Genomic DNA, 17,486 nt, shown 5'->3' with positions numbered 1-17,486 from the left:
GAGGCTCAGTGTATGAAATTTGTGCATGGGTAGGGTCCCTAGACCTGGCTGGCGATCAGGGCTGATTGGGGCCTTCTTTTTTTTTTTTTTGATTGGGGCCTTCTGACTGCTGGCCGGGGCCTTCCTTCCCTGGCTGCTGGCTGGGGCCTTCCTCATTCTGTGCCACCCCCTGGTGGTCAGTGCATGTCGTAGTGAGCGATCGAACTCTCCGTCTCCCAGTCCAACTCCTGAGGGGACACTTTGCATATTAGCCTTTTATATATATAGATTCCCTGTTAGCTATAAACATGGGCATCATTCACACATTAGAAAAAGACCCCACTATTCTAGAGGCCAAGGCTGCACTTGTCTGCAGTGGAAGTTCCCTGGGCTCCATGGTCATAGATCAGTGAGGTCTCACTCCCTTGGCTGCCTTTGATTGGTATTGGTATTTAATGACATTTTTATTTTGATAAGAAGAGATAGAGAATAAGAAGTCTCCTTATGGGAGGAGAGTGGGGATGAATAAAGATCTTGGGAGTGAGTTAGGGCAGAGGGAGCAAAAGGGATGATGTCTGGGTAACTCTGAAGATAAATTCTTTTTATTTTATTTTTTAAAAAATCTTTATTGTTGCAAGTATTTGACTTCTATGATTGTTGCTATGAGCTGGCCAAGTTTATCCTCCACCCTCCCCTCCTCCCTTATTTTTTTTTTGCAAGAAATAAACAGAAACCATGGAGACGTGTGTGACCAGTGTTGCATCTGGAGCCTTTCTCATACTCAAGTCCCCTAAGTATCTAAATTTCTGTGTTAAAAGGAAGTGTGAAATGTTATTGCCTTTACACATGTGTTTTGGTAGTTGCTTTTTAGCTGCAAAGAACACTTAAGCGTCTTTAGGGAAAACAGGGTTTCTTGCAGGCATCTGGGTCATAGGGAAAGGAAGCATCGCTGGTCTTCTACCCTCTGTGACTGGCCATGTGGCATCCGGCTTTCTCTTTGAGATTCTTCAGTCCACTGGCCTAATCATCTCATCATTCTGAGCTTGAGCATGTCTCTTAATGGCCGTCTCAGCCTTGTTGCCCTTACCGTCTTACATATCACAGCCAGCAGACCCATATTGCTGTTTTCTAACTTCAAAGTTATGAAGGAGGGTCATATTTGCCAATGAATCTTTCTGAGCTGCCTCAGACAGTCCATGATTTGACCATTTGGGGATTTTTGGGGTCTTTTTAAGTAGTTGGTGGGTAGGGCAGCCTGTAGAAGGGAGGTAGTATCGTGGCCAAGCCATTTAGGACAACGCACCTTTATCTGATTCCTCACCTATGAAATGAGCATAACAATGCTTTGTCTGCCTCACAAAGTTAATTATTATAAAGATAAAACATGTAGTTTTGGAGGCTTTTAAAAAATATACAGATGAGGAATATTTTTGTAAATCCTTTTCAATACAATATCTTAAATTTTCCCTAGACATTTCACCAAACCAGAATTGTCGTGCTAATAAAAGTTTAAATGAAGGACCGAGTGAATGAATGTGAGAGGGAGTGGAGTGTAGTGATTACACACACAGACTTTGGAGCTAGGCTTTCCAGGTCAGAGTCCTGGACAGCCTGTTTAATGTTGTAAGGCCTCAGTTTATTTTCCTCCTACAAACTGGGGATAATAATACCTTACTCAAGAGTTTATGAGTCTTGAATGAGTTAATACATGTGATGCACTTAGAAGAGTGCTTGATATAAAGCACAACAATTATCTATGATGATTCAGGGCTGTCAGATTTTGAGATTGATTTGTAAATGGTTTGGGAAGAGCATGTTTGCTTTAATACACATGGAGTGTAACGTCTAAATTTTAAAAATAACATTTGTGAAATGAGTTATAAAAATATCTCAGAATATGTTTATTTCAATAATGACCAAGAATACCAACAAGGGCTTTAAAATATTGAATGTTAGGCCAAAGCCGGTTTGGCTCAGCGGATAGAGCGTCGGCCTGCGGACTGAAGGGTCCCGGGTTCGATTCCGGTCAAGGGCATGTACCTGGGTTGCAGGCACTTCCCCAGTGGGGGATGTGCAGGAGGCAGCTGATCAATGTTTCTCTCTCATCGATGTTTCTAACTCTCTAGCTCTCTCCCTTCTCTCTGTAAAAAAATCAATAAAATATATTTAAAAAAATAAATAAATAAAATATTGGATGTTAGGCTCAGGTGACTATTTTGAATTGCTTTTCATAGTTTAGTTTGGGCAGATGTAAATTTCTAAATCATTTGTACTCTTAATAAGATGGAAAATCATGTCATGTAGAGCAAGAAAAAAATTATTTGCTCATGTTCATCAGTGAGCAAATTGACTTTAGGTTATTTGAATTCTTACAGGTAAAAGTAATCACTATCACTAAAGTATTTAAAGGAAGGATAGTTTTTCATCTTTGTTGTCCTTGCAACATGTTTATGTGCTTTATGGACAACTCTTGATCTCATAACCAAGAAGTACTGTTTCACGGAGCAGGGCTAAACTGGGTGTGATATCCATGGCAGAGATCTGGGGGGAATGTGTTCCCCACCCAGTTCCCCTGATCCCTGTGCCCCACCCCCTTTTCCATTTAGTGCATACATTTGAAAACGGAGCTATTGATTTTTTTCTTTATCTATATCATACATGATGCATTTATTTTGAATGCCTACAGCGCACTGGGCCCTGAGCTAGGAAACTGTCTGCTTAGCCAGTTCTTCTCAAAGCCCTCCCTACATCTTGTACTTGAAGCTGCTATGAACTCAGCAACTTCTGCTTACAAATGGCTCACCAGGGCAGCCTGTTTGCTTCCCTCTCTGAGCGACTGGGGACTTTTTCCCTGAGAGTATCTAGAGGAAGTTGAACTGGAGGCAGAAGAGAGACATATGCCAATTAGAAATGCATTCAATAAGGTGGGGGGGGGGGGCGGGAGGGAATAGCAGAAATTATATTTAAATTCCATGGAGCTGTAAATTCTTCAGTAGTGACATTTTATGGATTAATAGATTTATGTTCACCAGCCAGAGAAACCCCAAACACCATTTATTTGTGGCATTGCTGCTATATAACTACTATCTAATAACATTCTTAGAAATAAAAGTTTCAACCCCAAATAAAATCTTCAACTAAGTTGAGGGTTATCTTTCAATATTTCTTTGTTGCCTCTCAGGACCATTGTGGACTGAGAAGTGAAGGTGCTGTGTCCTTTGCTGCCTTTAGTTTTATCTTTCTGAGTACAGTGTGATACAAGGGAGCTCTGCACACCCCAATAAACACATCTTCCACAGCTCCTAAATATGCCTGTCTCCCATTAGGGATTAGGCATGTCTAAATGCATCATTTATTTTGGAAAATTTAAGGAGGTGGAAATTGATATATGGTTTTGCTATCCTAGTTGAGTCAGATTAAAACTATATGATGTAATTAATTTAATAAACTGGGAAATAAATGGCTTAACATCTTGCTGCTATGAAACTGGAAGTGTGTAGAAAAATATTGGGATTCACATTAATAAGAATGTTGAAGTTTGGGTGGGTTGGCTGTAGGGATCTGGTGAATCTCTCCATGCTAAAGTCTGTCAGATACCATCCCTATTTTGAGGCAAATAGTAGGGATCATATATTGTTGATGAACAGCATAAAATTAAAATCCTACCTAGAAAGAGATTTGGGTAAGTTAGATAGACATTTAGGATATTTAAATATGGAATTTATTAACTTTTAAATTATTTTTAAAAGTATCTACTTTGACTAAACAGCTGTGAAGGGCTTTGCTGGGTGTAAATGATAAGCCTAGAATAGATCAATGTAAGAATTCCTGCTCTGAAGAGCTTCCCACATAATTCAAATGGATTCTAAAACAACTTTTTCAGTATCATATTTAGGAAGCTGTGGCATGGTTCTCTCTTTTGAGGTATAAAATGTTAAATAATTTGTGGTTGAGTAATTGAGATTTGGTTTGGGTAAGGAAAGATATTGGCAACTGAAAGTTGAAAGGAACTTTGGCTATTTATAGGTGGTCTAGAAACATGTAACTTGACCAACTTATTCTATAATTAATGTTTTTACTAGAGTTACTGAGTGTGTGTCTGTTTATTTCTCTCTGGTCCAAATAATACAGTCAAAGCTATGATCTATCATCTGATAGAAGTTATTTGGATCAAGGTAGAAGTAAATTTGTATGTATATTTTTAAACTAAATAATTGATTATTAATATTTTTACTTATTATTTTAAACATGGATATATATGATTTAGTATTTCCAGACGAAAATTCTTTTGAATTGTAGCATTTTCTCATCATTCTGTATTATAGCATAATCAAACAGTGTCATTACACTGGATATTTTATGTAATTGTATAGTGTATTAATCCTTTGCTCCGGTTTCTTTTTTTCTTTTTTTTAAAATTTTTTTTAAAAATAAATTTTATTGATTTCTTACAGAGAGGAAGGGAGAGGGTTAGAGAGTGAGAAACATTGATGAGAGAGAAACATCGATTAGCTGCCTCCTGCACACCCCCTACTGGGTATGTGCCTGCAACCAAGGTCCATGCCCTTGACCGGAATCGAACCTGGGAACCTTGAGTCCGCAGGCCGACGCTCTATCCACTGAGCCAAACCGGTTAGGGCTGCTCCAGTTTCTTAGATTAAAGTTCATGTATTTAAGAACAGAGGGCTGGTAGATTATGTATTAAATGAGTGAAGTTGATGACTGAAAAATACAGACCTCATAATAGTTTGTGTTTTGGTAGAAAATGTTAGCTAGAATTTTTAGAATACTGAATAAGCCTCCTGCCCCCCCCCCCCCCCACTCCAACCAAATTCTGTCTGCAAGTGAGATCTGGCCCAGGCACCATGACCTTGTGACCCCTATCTTGAAAGTCAAGGTGGTTATTTGCTATCTGTTGTGTAACATACTACTACAAAACTTAGTGGTCTAAAATAATTTTTTTTCTTGCTTCTGAAGGATTATATAGTAATCAAGTTCTTTCTTGGGGTCCATCAAGCAAAGAGGCCTGAGGCGGGGTCACCAAAGCTTCTTTACGTCCGGGTTTGTTTTGGGTCATCTCTTTCTGCTTGCACAGCTTCTCCACATGATCAGCTTGGGCTTCCTCCTGGCATGGTGGCATCAGGGTAGTCAGACTTCCTGCACAGCGAGCATTCTGCACCGTCTGGGTGGAACCTGCCAGGCTTCTCAGGGCCTAGCTTCACAAGTTACTCAGTGCCACCTGGCCATAATGTATTGGCAACTAATGATTGGCCAACTCAGATTCCAGATCGTGGGATAGACCTCACCTCTGAGTGAGGGAATGGCTTGCACTTAGGGAAGCCATCATCAGTAGGCAACAAGCATCTGCCCTTATCTGCCTTGCCTGGGCTTACTAGCTTCTACTCTAATATAGAAACTTCCGTTCCTTGGAGCTTGACTTCAGAATTCTCTCTAGAAGAGCATTTTTCTTTACCCTAATTTTTCTTTATCCTTAGCAGTAGATAGATTCCACATCCTATATTTGGGAGTTGATATTTGATATTTTTGGAAGGGTTGAGTTCTTATTATTTGTAGTTTAATTTAGGTCTTTTTTATTTTATTTCCACCAAAAGCTTATGCTTGATTCTTAAAAAATATTTTTCAAAAAAGGATGTAAATTTGAATTTGGGAAGAATAGAGTCCTGGGAAATGAGATACTCCTTGCAAAGAACATGTTCCTTTTATTTGATAGCAGCAAAGTTGCCAAAGGCCCTTATTTATTTACATCTATCCAGTGATATTTGTGCTAAGGGACTATTGGACACAAATATAGTACTTTGGAGTACATGATATTTTTGAGATGATAGAGTACTTTTGGAAGACATCCCAGAGGCCATATAAAAATTAATTATTAGTATTTGAATTACTTGGTTTTTCTCCTCCCAGTACATGGGTTACATTTAGCAGTTTTCTGGTAACAGGTATAATTGAGCCTTCATACCTCAGTAGCATCACTGCGGGATTTCCTTTCTTCCTTGTTTACAAACCTGTGCTTTATTATGACTATTACTAAACTGTATTTGCTTCTTGCCACACTTCCTTCACAGCAAGGAGGGAGATAAATGGCTAGGATGACCTCTGAACTCCAGGGGACCGGGAGAGCATGTTTCCCTTAAAAAAGGGAATTTTTTAAAAACTGTACCTTTAGATTAGAATATGTTTACATTTCTTTAAAAATACATTGTAGCCCTGACCAGTTTGGCTCAGCGGTTAGAGCGTCGGCCTGCGGACTCAAGGGTCCCAGGTTCGATTCCGGTCAAGGGCATGTACCTTGGTTGCGGGCACATCCCCAGTGGAGGGTGTGCAAGAGGCAGCTGATCAATGTTTTTCTCTCATCGATGTTTCTGACTCTCTATCCCTCTCCCCTCCTCTCTGTAAAAAATCAATAAAATATTAAAAAAAATAAAATAAAAATACATTGTATTTCAGTTTAAGACTGTCATTGTTTTTGTGAGAACCTACTGCCTCAATTTAAATTACTGGAATGATGGTAATGTTTTGTCAGATGACTTAATTCCTCAGATTTTAGGTCATTTAGAGAACCACATTTTCACTAAATATTTTTCATTCCTATACTACAGATTGATAATCATATCATCTCCATTTTGCAAGCAAAGGAAAGAAACTACAGTTGACTCTTCCTACTCCTCCCCACCAGGATAACTTGCATCAGATGCAATTTAATGAAAGCTCTCAAATAAACTTCTTTATTCCTATCTATGATTGCAGACATATACAAAACCATAGCATCTGAATTCACCTTAAAAAACAACATACATAAAGCAGTGATATACACAGAACAAAATAGTTCAGGGAGGGGCGGAACAACTTTTAAAAATTAAAGTGTAAGTGTGAAAAAGGGATAGGATGAAAGTCCCTACTTATTTCTATTTAAGATGTCATGTGATAATATTTTACGGTGTCCTGTGGGTCAATGTATGCATGTGTATATGACCATATGACACACACATATATAATACATTCTCTTTCCCACACATACACATACACAGATAATTATTTGCAGTTAGTTTTAGGATAATTCTTACAGGCTGCTCTGTGCAGTTGTTTGAATCACTTTGGAACGCACTTTCTTCACAAAATAGGGAAGACCAGGAAATAAAAAGGTTGATTTGGTGTGACTAAGATTCCTTTGTTTAACTGTACAGTGTAATGAATAATTTTCTTCCCTAGTAGTTCTGTGAAGGGCTGACTCACTGTGGTTTTCATGAAGAGACTTGGTGATGGATTACACACTCATTGTCATGCTATTCCAAGTAGGAGATAACTTGGAAATACTGTCCATACCTCCTGGGCCTAAAGAGTCATTCATGTGATGTGACTCCATTCCACCCATGGGTCCATCTGAACCAGGGCCCATTGGACAATTAGGCTTGTTATGTCTAGCAGGTTCTGCATTCATTAATGTATACATGTTGTCTGCAGAGTTGGTTGAATCTGCTGGATTAGGATAATGGGTGTTCCTGGTGGCCCCCCATGTCTCAGGGGACCTACATAGTTCCTAGGAGATGCTGAGGAGTATGGTACTGAATCGGCATTTGTTGGGTTTGGCCAAGGTCTGTCACCACCTGGACCCATGTTCATTCTAGGCCTTCTAGGGCCACCTAAAACATTCAGTAGGTGAATCATTGCACCTCCATAGTTTTGTGGTCTAAGGGCACCATTCCTCTTGGAGGTGCCATTCTGGGCATTGGCCCACCCGTATTTGGAGGTTCTTGTTGTCCATTTGGGCCCATTCTATTGGGATGTTATGGCTGACTTCCTGGGACCCCTCCAAGTGCCTGGTTAGGTAGGTATCCTCACTGCGGGTCTTGGACCTCCAGGGTACTGAGGTGACATAAAAGGCTGAAAGGGCCCTGGTGGTACAGGACCTACTGGCATGCCATCTCCTGGGGGAATGGTTCTTGGCACTGGACTGGGGAGCTGCTGCAGCACTATCATCATGGAAGGCTTTTGCTTCCCTTGAATGTTCACATGTTTCCTGTCTTTCTGGAGCTGCACAGTAGAGATCCCACAATATACACCAAGAATGTAACAATCCTGGTGGCTCCCCTAATGTGATGTTTTCCCCCCCTCTTATCTCTGATGAAAACATTTGGGCCAATTTCTGAGCTCCCACATGGGCCAGATATCCATATACATAGAGTGCTAACTTCTCCCAGCCCTGGCTGCTGGACGGGACAGCGCTGCTGTTACTCTTGCCTTTGCCGTACATGCTTGTGCCAAGAGCAGCTCCCATGTGGACTCTTGAGCAACACGGGTTTGAACTGTGCAGGCCCACTTATATGTGGATTTTCTTCAATAAATATATTGGAAAATTTGTTGGAGATTTGTGACAATTTGAAAAAAACCCCACAGGTGAACCTTCTGATTTTCTTTTCTCTAGCTTACTTTATTGTAAGAATACAGTATATAATACATGAAACATACAAAATATATGTGAACCAACTGTTTATGTTATTTGTAAGGGTTCAGGTCAACAATAGGCTATTAGTAGTTAAGTTTTTGGGGAGTCAAAAGTTATAAGTCAGTTTTCGACTGTGGGGGATGGGGTGGTGGTGCCCCTACTCCCCTTCCTCTACCCATTGTTCAAGAGTCAACTGTATTCCCTTTTGAGCTTAGTTTGAAGCCTGAAGCTTGAAATCACCAGTCCAGGCTAGGTATCCATAAAATGAAAGGCCCGTTCTAATAGCTTTCTATAGATTTCAGTCGAGCTTAAGAGTTTGTTAATCTGCTTAAAGCAAAATCTCTTCAAACAATAAGCCAAATTGTTAGATCTTTGTTTCCCAAACTGTGTGTGGAACACTGTTACTAGGTGTTCTATTGGAAAAGGGCTTTGTGGTCTAGTGTTTTGGTGTAAACAAAGTTTCCTGCAGGACTTCTTGTAGCATGTAATATCTTAGCATGTATTATGAATTCCTAAAAAATTTTGTGGCAAGAAACATATTCCTAGGAGCCTTTTATTTATTTTTTTAAAGAACACTTATTATTGATGTTCCAGGGAACACGATTTGTGAAATCTGAAAATATTGCTTTCTCTTTATATGCAGAAACATTGTATAATTTGGAATCAGGAACATATTTTTAGTAGTTGTTAATGTTAAATTGCCCTTCTTCTGTTGGCCACCATCCATTTCACTCACACAGGCATTCCCTGCAGGGTCTCCCTTTAGTGAACATGTTTCCACAGTAAGAATGTTGTTTACTTTTTAATACCCAAGCCTCACAGCACATAAGTCTTTTAATATGACAATTTTCAGCTTATGTTTTTTTGGAGGGAACATCTATATGTATGCCTGCAAACCCAGTACGAATTTTTAAACACAAATGTGGGGGAAATAGCTCGAGTTATTTCTTTTAGTATGTTGTGGACATTGTGAAAACATACACAGTGTTGGCCCAAAGGACATCTGCCATGTCACTGCCCAGAAACAACATGTTATGTCACTCGTTCTTGATCTTCAATAAGCAGCATTCTAAGCATTTTGCAGTCAACATGATCATTGGTTGATTATGTGTTGGAGGTTTGCTGTGTGTTATGTTTTAGGAAACAGGTTGAGGGTCTTGGGTAGTCACGTAGTATGTTACTTTTTCCATTTAAAAGAATAAGGGCAACCTCAGTGTCTTTAAATTTATTTTATTTTATTTTCAGAACATAGGTTTTTCAGGCAAGTGAGAGGCTATGTTAACTCATTTAATCCTCATAACAACCCAGGCAGGTAGGTGACATCCCCAGTTTACACCTGAAGAAATGGAGGCACGGAGGGTAAAGTGGCCTGCGTGAGGCCCTACAGCTAGAAAGTGGCACAGCTGGGATTTGAACCTGGGCAGTCTGCTGTCTGTCTTCTCCACTCTGTCATTCACAGAAATTATTTGTTTCCAACTTTCGTAAACTGAATGTGGATTCTAGAAGTAGATACAGAGCAAGATAAACTACAGCGGAGCGCTCGATTGTCTGGTCGTTTGTGTTCACTTTTATAGCAATACAAACCCTGCTCTCCTTGGTATTGCGAGAAGGTTCTCCAACCTGGGTTCTGAGCAGGGTGCTGCTGGTAAAGTCGGCACTTTGGGAGATCACCTTCACTACTTTCGGGCCCCAAGATACCATTTACTGCCACAAAGTAATAAATAGTTTTACTAAATTCTGCCGTTTAGTAAATCATTTGGTGTGGCCCTGAGGAGTCTCCTGGCATTTTGTGGTCAGCTATTCATGTAACTGGGGCGAATTAGATCATAGAGGAAAAGAAAAACAAATATTTATTGAGTACTGTCTATGTTCCAGTGTTTAAAATAGAATTTGTTTGATCCTCATAGGTAAGAATTATTATCCTCGTCTTAAGGAAGAGAGAGCTTACATACATGGAACAGACAGCCTCAGGCCACACAGCTTGTGTGCGGATCGATTCTGGATTGAACAGGAGTCCTTTGCATTCCATTGAGAGGCCTAGATGCTGCTGTTATCTCTCTTCAATTTCTCTGCATTCAAAGCTTGGGTGTGAATAGCAGTGGGGCCTTGGTCATGGGAAAGGTCTGCTGTGGAAGGCCGTGACCTGGTTCTTTTTTTTTTAAAAATATATTTTTATTGATTTCAGAGAGGAAAGGGGGGGAGGGAGAGAAAGAGAGAAACATCAATGATGAGAATCATTGATCAGCTGCCTCCTGCACGCCCCCTACTGGGGATCAAGCCTGTAACCGGGGCCTGTGCCTTTGGCCGGAATCAAACCCAGGACCCTTCTGTCCGTAGGCCGACTCTCTATCCACTGAGTCAAACCAGCTAGGGCTGTCACCTGGTTCTTTCAGAGCAGCAGTCTGGGCTGTGGTGGGGCCACAGGAGCTGATGGAGAAGTAAAGGTACCTGTATACTGGATGGAGGAGAGAGCCCTAGTCTGGGGCCCCTCTTCTCTCTCTACTCGTTGGCATTTATAAACTGGAAACCCTTCAAATGCATTAAAAATCTCCCGTGTGACACAGTGACAAGATATGCCTTTAAAATATACTGCTATCACCACTACCACCACCCTCATTGCCATTTGAAGGTTGTATTTTTCTACAAAAGCTGAATAGTCAGATTTAACCCTTGAAACAGTCCAGTGAAACAGCTGTGAAGCTACATTGCCTGCAGGTCTTCCCTAACTAGACGGTCCCAGTACCTTCCTTCTCTGTTGCATGAAAACTTCCCACTGGAATCTAAATAAGCAATTCTCTTCTGCTGTGCAAGTGTGGAGATGTCACACACTAGCTAACGAACAACTCTGTCCACTTAATAAAGTCATTCAAATACTTCAGGGGCCACAACAACATTGAAGTCTTAGCCTACCACACACCCAAAAGTATCAAAATAAAATGGCTTATTTGCTGGTTCAAAAGCGCTTTTCATTAAATTACAGAAAATGTTGAAGAAGGTGATTGAAGGTGGTGAGTGAGGGCTGGCTGGGTGGCTGCAGAGCTTAGCCATGGATATTTTTTCAATGCAAATAGATTTCTCAGTTTATAACTGACAACCAAGTGATCAACTCACCACAGCTCTTTCTGGAGCTTGCCTACTTTTAGGCAAAGTAATTTGGAACTTGACAGGAGGCCAAAGGTTGGGGAATTGCCTTATTCTTGGTCCTAAACCTAGACCCGTTTTATAAATAGTTGATTCCCAGGCCAAGGTGTCCCTGCATGACATGTCCTGCTGCCACAAATGGCTAATCTTAGCAAGAATAGCACTCTGTGCCCACTCCAAGCGCCCCTGCTCTCCGGGGGATGCCACCCTGCACTGCTGTACCAGGTAGAGTTCTTTGGGTGAGGACTGCATGCTCTCCTAGTTGTCTCCAAAGATTCTGTGCCTTTTTAAGCCCGTTGACATGTCCTTATAGATTCTTGACATTATGTCCGTTGTCCCTGTGCCTGGAAAAATGGTTTGCATGGAGCGATCTTCCCGAAGTGCTACGTCTGCAGCCCCAGTGCAGGAAAGGGGAAGGATATATGAGCCCCGTGCTGCCGGGGAACCCAGACATGATGGGATCGTCTTGAGAAAGGGGTCCTGTCAGGCTGCTTGACTCCCTGGACAACCTGCCTCTCCGGGGAGAAGGAAGCATGCATTTTGTCTCGGGCCAGTGGGCCTAGAGGTCTCAGTCTAGGGAAAGAGGGAGGGGGTGTCCCTGGGCTTCAGGGTGAAGCACAGAAACATGGGCAGAGACTAGAAAAGGAGAGCAGTTGAGAAGTAAGGGACAGTTGCTTCTGTCACCTTACAGAGGTGCCGGCAGTGGCAGCACTGAGGCAGCCCCTGGTGGCTGCAAGAGGAGGCTGTACCTGAGACACAGGTGGCAATGGTACAGGAGCCTCCAAGGAGCCTGGAGGCCGCTGAGGGCTGACCAGGAAGGAGTGAGACCCGGAGACACAGCAGTTACCAGAGCTCTTGGCTGTAGGGAAGCATGTATGTAACCCCTCGATGGCCTTGGGGAGACCTGAAAACAGACGATGGGTGGGAGAAGATTCCTGTAGTTACACGGATGGGGTATCCATTAGAGACCTTTGGTTAGTTCACATCTCCTCAAATAAGCTTCCTGGGTAGGTGGCCAGGGAGACACCTGTTCAGGTGTACTGTTATTTTTAATTGACAGGACTAAAATTAAAAATGTCTATTATAAAATTTTGTTTTGAGGAACCTCTGGCCAGTAAGTTTTAAAGCTTGGAGAGAGTTAGTCTTTAAATTCTCCCCTGAAATTTTAATACTCCAAGCATCTTGAAGAAATGATTGAAAGAGTGAATTTCATCAGGAATTTGTTTTGTCCCTCATGAATCTCCTAAATTGTGACATAGGTGGTTTAAGCTCATGAAATCACAGAACAAAATGTTTTCATTCTTTTTGAGAGCATTATTAAACGCTACAAATCTATATAATGCTGCATTATTGATATGCATGAATATTTTCCTCTTCTATGCATGAATATTTTCAAAATAAATATTTACACAATGTACTATTTTATTTGCATTACCTTACATGCCAAAGAAGGACAATATTATTTGTTTGAAAATAAACATTATTTATAGTGTCTAAAATTGTACCTGTGAGTAATGTAAATAATCAGTTGTTTCTTTACTTTCTGAATTGTCATCATGTTTTATTATGTTTGGAACATGAATCATTTTACATTTGGAGAATATATATATGTTATATGTAATGACAGATGACTTGAGACTAGAGTAAAAATCTACACATCAGATATTTAAGAGTTTTGCTTAAGACACATCTGATATTTAAGGCTTTTTCATTTTAACTATAGCATTTGTAGACGGAATATATCTGATAAGCATATATTTAGTTCATCAGTGGTTTTATTTATTTTAATGGCATGTACCAGTTTAAGCACTATACTAATGTGAAGATAGTGTTAGCAGTTTATGAATAACTTTATTTCTACTTATAATTTCCATACAAATCACATATGAATTTACACGGGCAGGAAATTTGTGTTGATTTTGTGATGAACAAAATGTTATGAATGGACTCTTTAGTTAAAGCAATCCCAGGTTTTCTTGTTATTAGCGTTAGATTCATAATTTAAATTTATGTAATTATTTTAAAAACAGACATTAACTATCCTCTTTTAAAACTATGCCCTAGGTGGTTTGGCTCAGTGGATAAGAGCATTGGCCTGTGGACTGAAGGGTCCCAGGTTCAATTCCGGCCAAGGGCACATGCCTAGGTTGTGGGCTCGATCCCCAGTGGGGGGTGTGCAGGAGGCAGCTGATCAATGATTCTCTCTCATCATTGATGTTTCTCTCTATCCCTCTCCCTTCCTCTCTAAAATCAATAAAAATATATTTTAAAAAATTAAATGACAAGTTGACTTAAATGGTCAAACCTCTTTGTAGTTTCAGAATTCAGAATGGAAATTTGAAGGCTGGGATGCCAGGAGTGGGGGAGGTATGGAAAGAATTGTTTATCCAGGGAGGCTGTTGTCTCAGATCCCCATGAAAAGTGAGTGGAAAAATGTATAATTTTTCTGAGCAATGAAAAAGAGGAATAGGAAAGTGTCTCTATGTGTGTATTTTGCCTTCACACTTGGAATGATTTCTGACACTATACATATATATATGTAAATGGATTATTGTCTCTGTATTTCTCATTGAAATCCTCTGAAGAAATTTTCAAATGTTAAGACATTATCTGTCCTTTTCTCCTTTCTGGGAGAAGCTCCCTCCTTCACCTGAGAGAGTCATTGCGTGGTAGCTCCTGGGTTTCTCCAGGCTGTTGTCTTTTATGATAGAGATTGATAAGTTTGCTCCCCACTGCTGACGAGACCTCTGAGGCCTGTCTGGGGAACGGTCATTAGTGGTAACAACGACTTCTTCCCCTAGAAATGTCAGGCTGGCCCCCTTGGTTCAGCGTGTTCATTAAATTCCAGACTAAGAAGAGTAACAGCACGTACATGTTTGGATGGAAAGAATGACTTGGAATCTGCCTCTGGGCCTTGGGACATTGCGATTCTCAAGGAAGTAAATAGAGGGTTTTTAATTTTAATTTTATTTTTTTATTAGACAACTAGAGTCCCGGTGCACAAAATTTGTGCACTCGGTGGGGGGCATCCCTCAGCCCGGCCTGTGCCCTCTCACAGTCCAGGAACCCTTGGGGGATGTCTGACTGATGGCTTAGGCCTGGCAGTTGGACATCCTTTGTGTAACTGGGGCCAGGGAGGAACATGGGATTGTCCAGCAGGTGAGGGACCATAGGAGGGCTCCAGGGCATGTCACCTGTCTCGCTCAGTCCCGATCGGCCAGACCCCAGCAGCAAGCTAACCAACCAGTTGGAGTGTCTGCCCCCTGGTGGTCGGTGCATGTCATAGCGAGCGGTTGAGTGGCCTTAGCATATCATTAGCATATTGCACTTTGATTGGTTAAACAGACAACTGAACCACCATACACTTAGCATATTAGGTTTTTATTATATAGGATTATTAGATGCTGTGCATTAGAATCAGTCCTGCTTAAGCGCCAAAAGATGGACTCATTGTCACTAGTAGGAGCTGTGTTTGTTTTCATTACCCAGTACAGCTGTCAATGATGAGACATCATTAAAAAAACAACAAACTGCTTGGTACCTCTGTGAAGTTTGTTGAACAGGTACTTGTGTTCTGCCCTGTGCTACTCAGAGAGTGACTCCTATAAGGGTTTTCTAATTTCTGCTACGGCTGATGAGCTGTGTCACATATCTGATGCAGAACAGGAAGTTACAACCACTATAATGGAGGTTGAAGAAATCAACAACCTGTTACGGGTATTTGCAGAGGAAGGACATCTTACATTTAATTAAGAGGATCAGAGAAAGTTTCATCTTGTTGGAGTGGTTTGGGCAGGATTTGGTTTTGGGGTAGGAAAGTACCTGCACTGAGGAGAGGGCTTTGAGCCTGAGCGGGGGTGTCCTGATGGGTCCGGTTGGCGCAGAGAAGGAAGAAGTTATGGCTTGTCTGCCCCAGACAGGCAGAGAGCACTTTCTTAACGCTATGGGCCCAAGGTTTCAGCCACAAGCTCTGTCAGAAGACCCTCAGACCCTTTGCATTTTCATAGTTTACCATTTGCAGTTACTAGTAAGTTTGGAAACCAGTAGTTTATAATCCCCCCCCCCCCCCCCAGACCCCTGGACTAGAGTTGCAAGTCTTGAGGGTATGGTATGTAGAAGCTGGGCTGATCCTTAACAAGTAAGCATGGTGCTTGCTCAGCATTTGCAGCCATTTGACATCATGAAGTGATGAAACTTGTGCTTATAACGAATGGTTTTTAGGAGATAATTCAATGAAAGTTGACAAAGTGACTCCCCTGATTTCTGAAAGAAATGTGAATCTGGAGAAAGCCAGAGTATATAAATCGTGGTTGCAGTTATAAGGATTTGGAAGCTTTCAGCCTATGTTTCGCTAGAACATCCAAGTGGTTGGCTTTCCTAGTAGCCAGGGAAGAGGCTGACCTTGGAAGAAGTCAACTACTTGTGAGGAGCCGAGGGAATTCTGGGTAAGCCTCTGGCATCTGTCAGCTTACCTACCAGGAAACCTTTGGTTTGGCACCTTATTGGTGGAGTACTAGGCTAGAAGCTACTGTCATTGGTCAGATTTTGGGGTGGAGTGGGTTGCCTTTCTAGTGCTCCCTGATAATCGCGTGTGGCATGCTCAGGAAGCCTCTGGTGAAGGAGGGTGGGGCGGGGAGGATGGGAAGACAGGTTCACTAGGAGGAAATTCTCTGAATTGGGTTCTGAGAGGCTGTGTTGCTCAGGGAGATCTAGTTATTACATATAGCCTTTTGTAATAAACGTATTTATTTCATTTTACTTTAGGACAGAATTTTCTTTTACAGTAAGTCAACTTGCTTTTGATTTTGAAAGTTGTTGCCAACACACTGAGTGTTGAGTAAAGAAGTTTCTTTGGTTTCCTAGGGGAGGGCTCAGGCAAGGAAGAGCATGATACATTGGGGAAAAACCCATCTGGACCGCTCACTCTTGGGATGCCGTTATTTTTGAAGAACTCTAGTATCCATCAGATTAATCTTTGTATGTAGCTCAGAGATGGACCGACGAAGAGGAAGTGGGAAGGGAAGAAAGTAACTTGTATTTTTGAATATGGCAAAACTGTATCAAATGGTCACCAATTTGATTAACAGTTTACAATTGCTTTTAAGTATAATTTTGAGAAGGCTGGGCTTTTTTATGGTGAAAAATATATAACAATAGCTAATCTTTATTTGCCCTGTATTTGTCTAGTACTGCCCTGTGTGCTTTAGAGAATATCCAATATGTGAATGCTGATTCCTCTATACTTCACAATACTATGAGGGTAGGGATAATTATTATCTCTGTTTTATAATTGAGGAAACTGAGGCACAGAGGTAAAGAACCTTGTTCCAGATGACACGCTAGGAAATTGGTAGAACTGGGTTCAAAACCCTGGCAGTCTGTTCTGGAGTCTGTTCTCTTACTGACTTTACTATGACTACTGTCCACAGCCTGAGCTTGCGGTAGGAAGAATGCCATTCTCTGTTTCATGAGCTTGCATACTGGCTTGGCCCTATTTACTTCGAAAGTACCTATTCCACTTCCTTATGACCATGAAGCACCTTATTTAATACTAGAACATTTCAGGGCTGATAGCCTATGTAATCCTAAAGTTGCTTTTTACGGGTCTTGGTGAAAAGTTCCTTATGATGTTGGCCCCTGACAGTGTCAGGCTTTAGGTGAAAGAACTTATTTAGTGGGCTGAAATTTCTCGGCTTTCATGATGAACTCTGCCCGATGTATGACCAATCTGTGTACTTCGGTTTCACTAGATGGCAGGCCATGATGATCTACAGAATGTCTATGGATATAGTTGTGGTGTTTTGGGGTGCCCCCCCCCTCTGAGTGCTAAAAGTTCCAGAATTTTTAAAGTAGGTGGACATGTTTTGTGTGTGTATGTGTGTCCATGAAACTTATAAACACA

The 17,486-nt window shown here is 41.2% G+C and overlaps 1 protein-coding gene and 1 pseudogene across 2 annotated transcripts in view; one reads left to right on the top strand and one right to left on the bottom strand.

Moving 5' to 3' along the window:
- ARHGAP18 (Rho GTPase activating protein 18) overlaps positions 1-17,486 on the top strand; it is a 169,122-nt gene that overhangs the window by 49,569 nt on the left and 102,067 nt on the right. The gene's annotated exons all lie outside the window — the stretch shown is intronic.
- LOC132236434 (single-stranded DNA-binding protein 2-like) lies at positions 7,130-8,268 on the bottom strand (annotated as a pseudogene).

The sequence above is a fragment of the Myotis daubentonii genome, chromosome 6, assembly GCF_963259705.1.
Source record: "Myotis daubentonii chromosome 6, mMyoDau2.1, whole genome shotgun sequence".
In the NCBI taxonomy this organism is placed as follows: Eukaryota; Metazoa; Chordata; class Mammalia; order Chiroptera; family Vespertilionidae; genus Myotis; species Myotis daubentonii.
The sequence above is the reverse complement of the archived record's forward strand: the minus strand, read 5'-3'. Positions and strand labels throughout refer to the sequence as shown.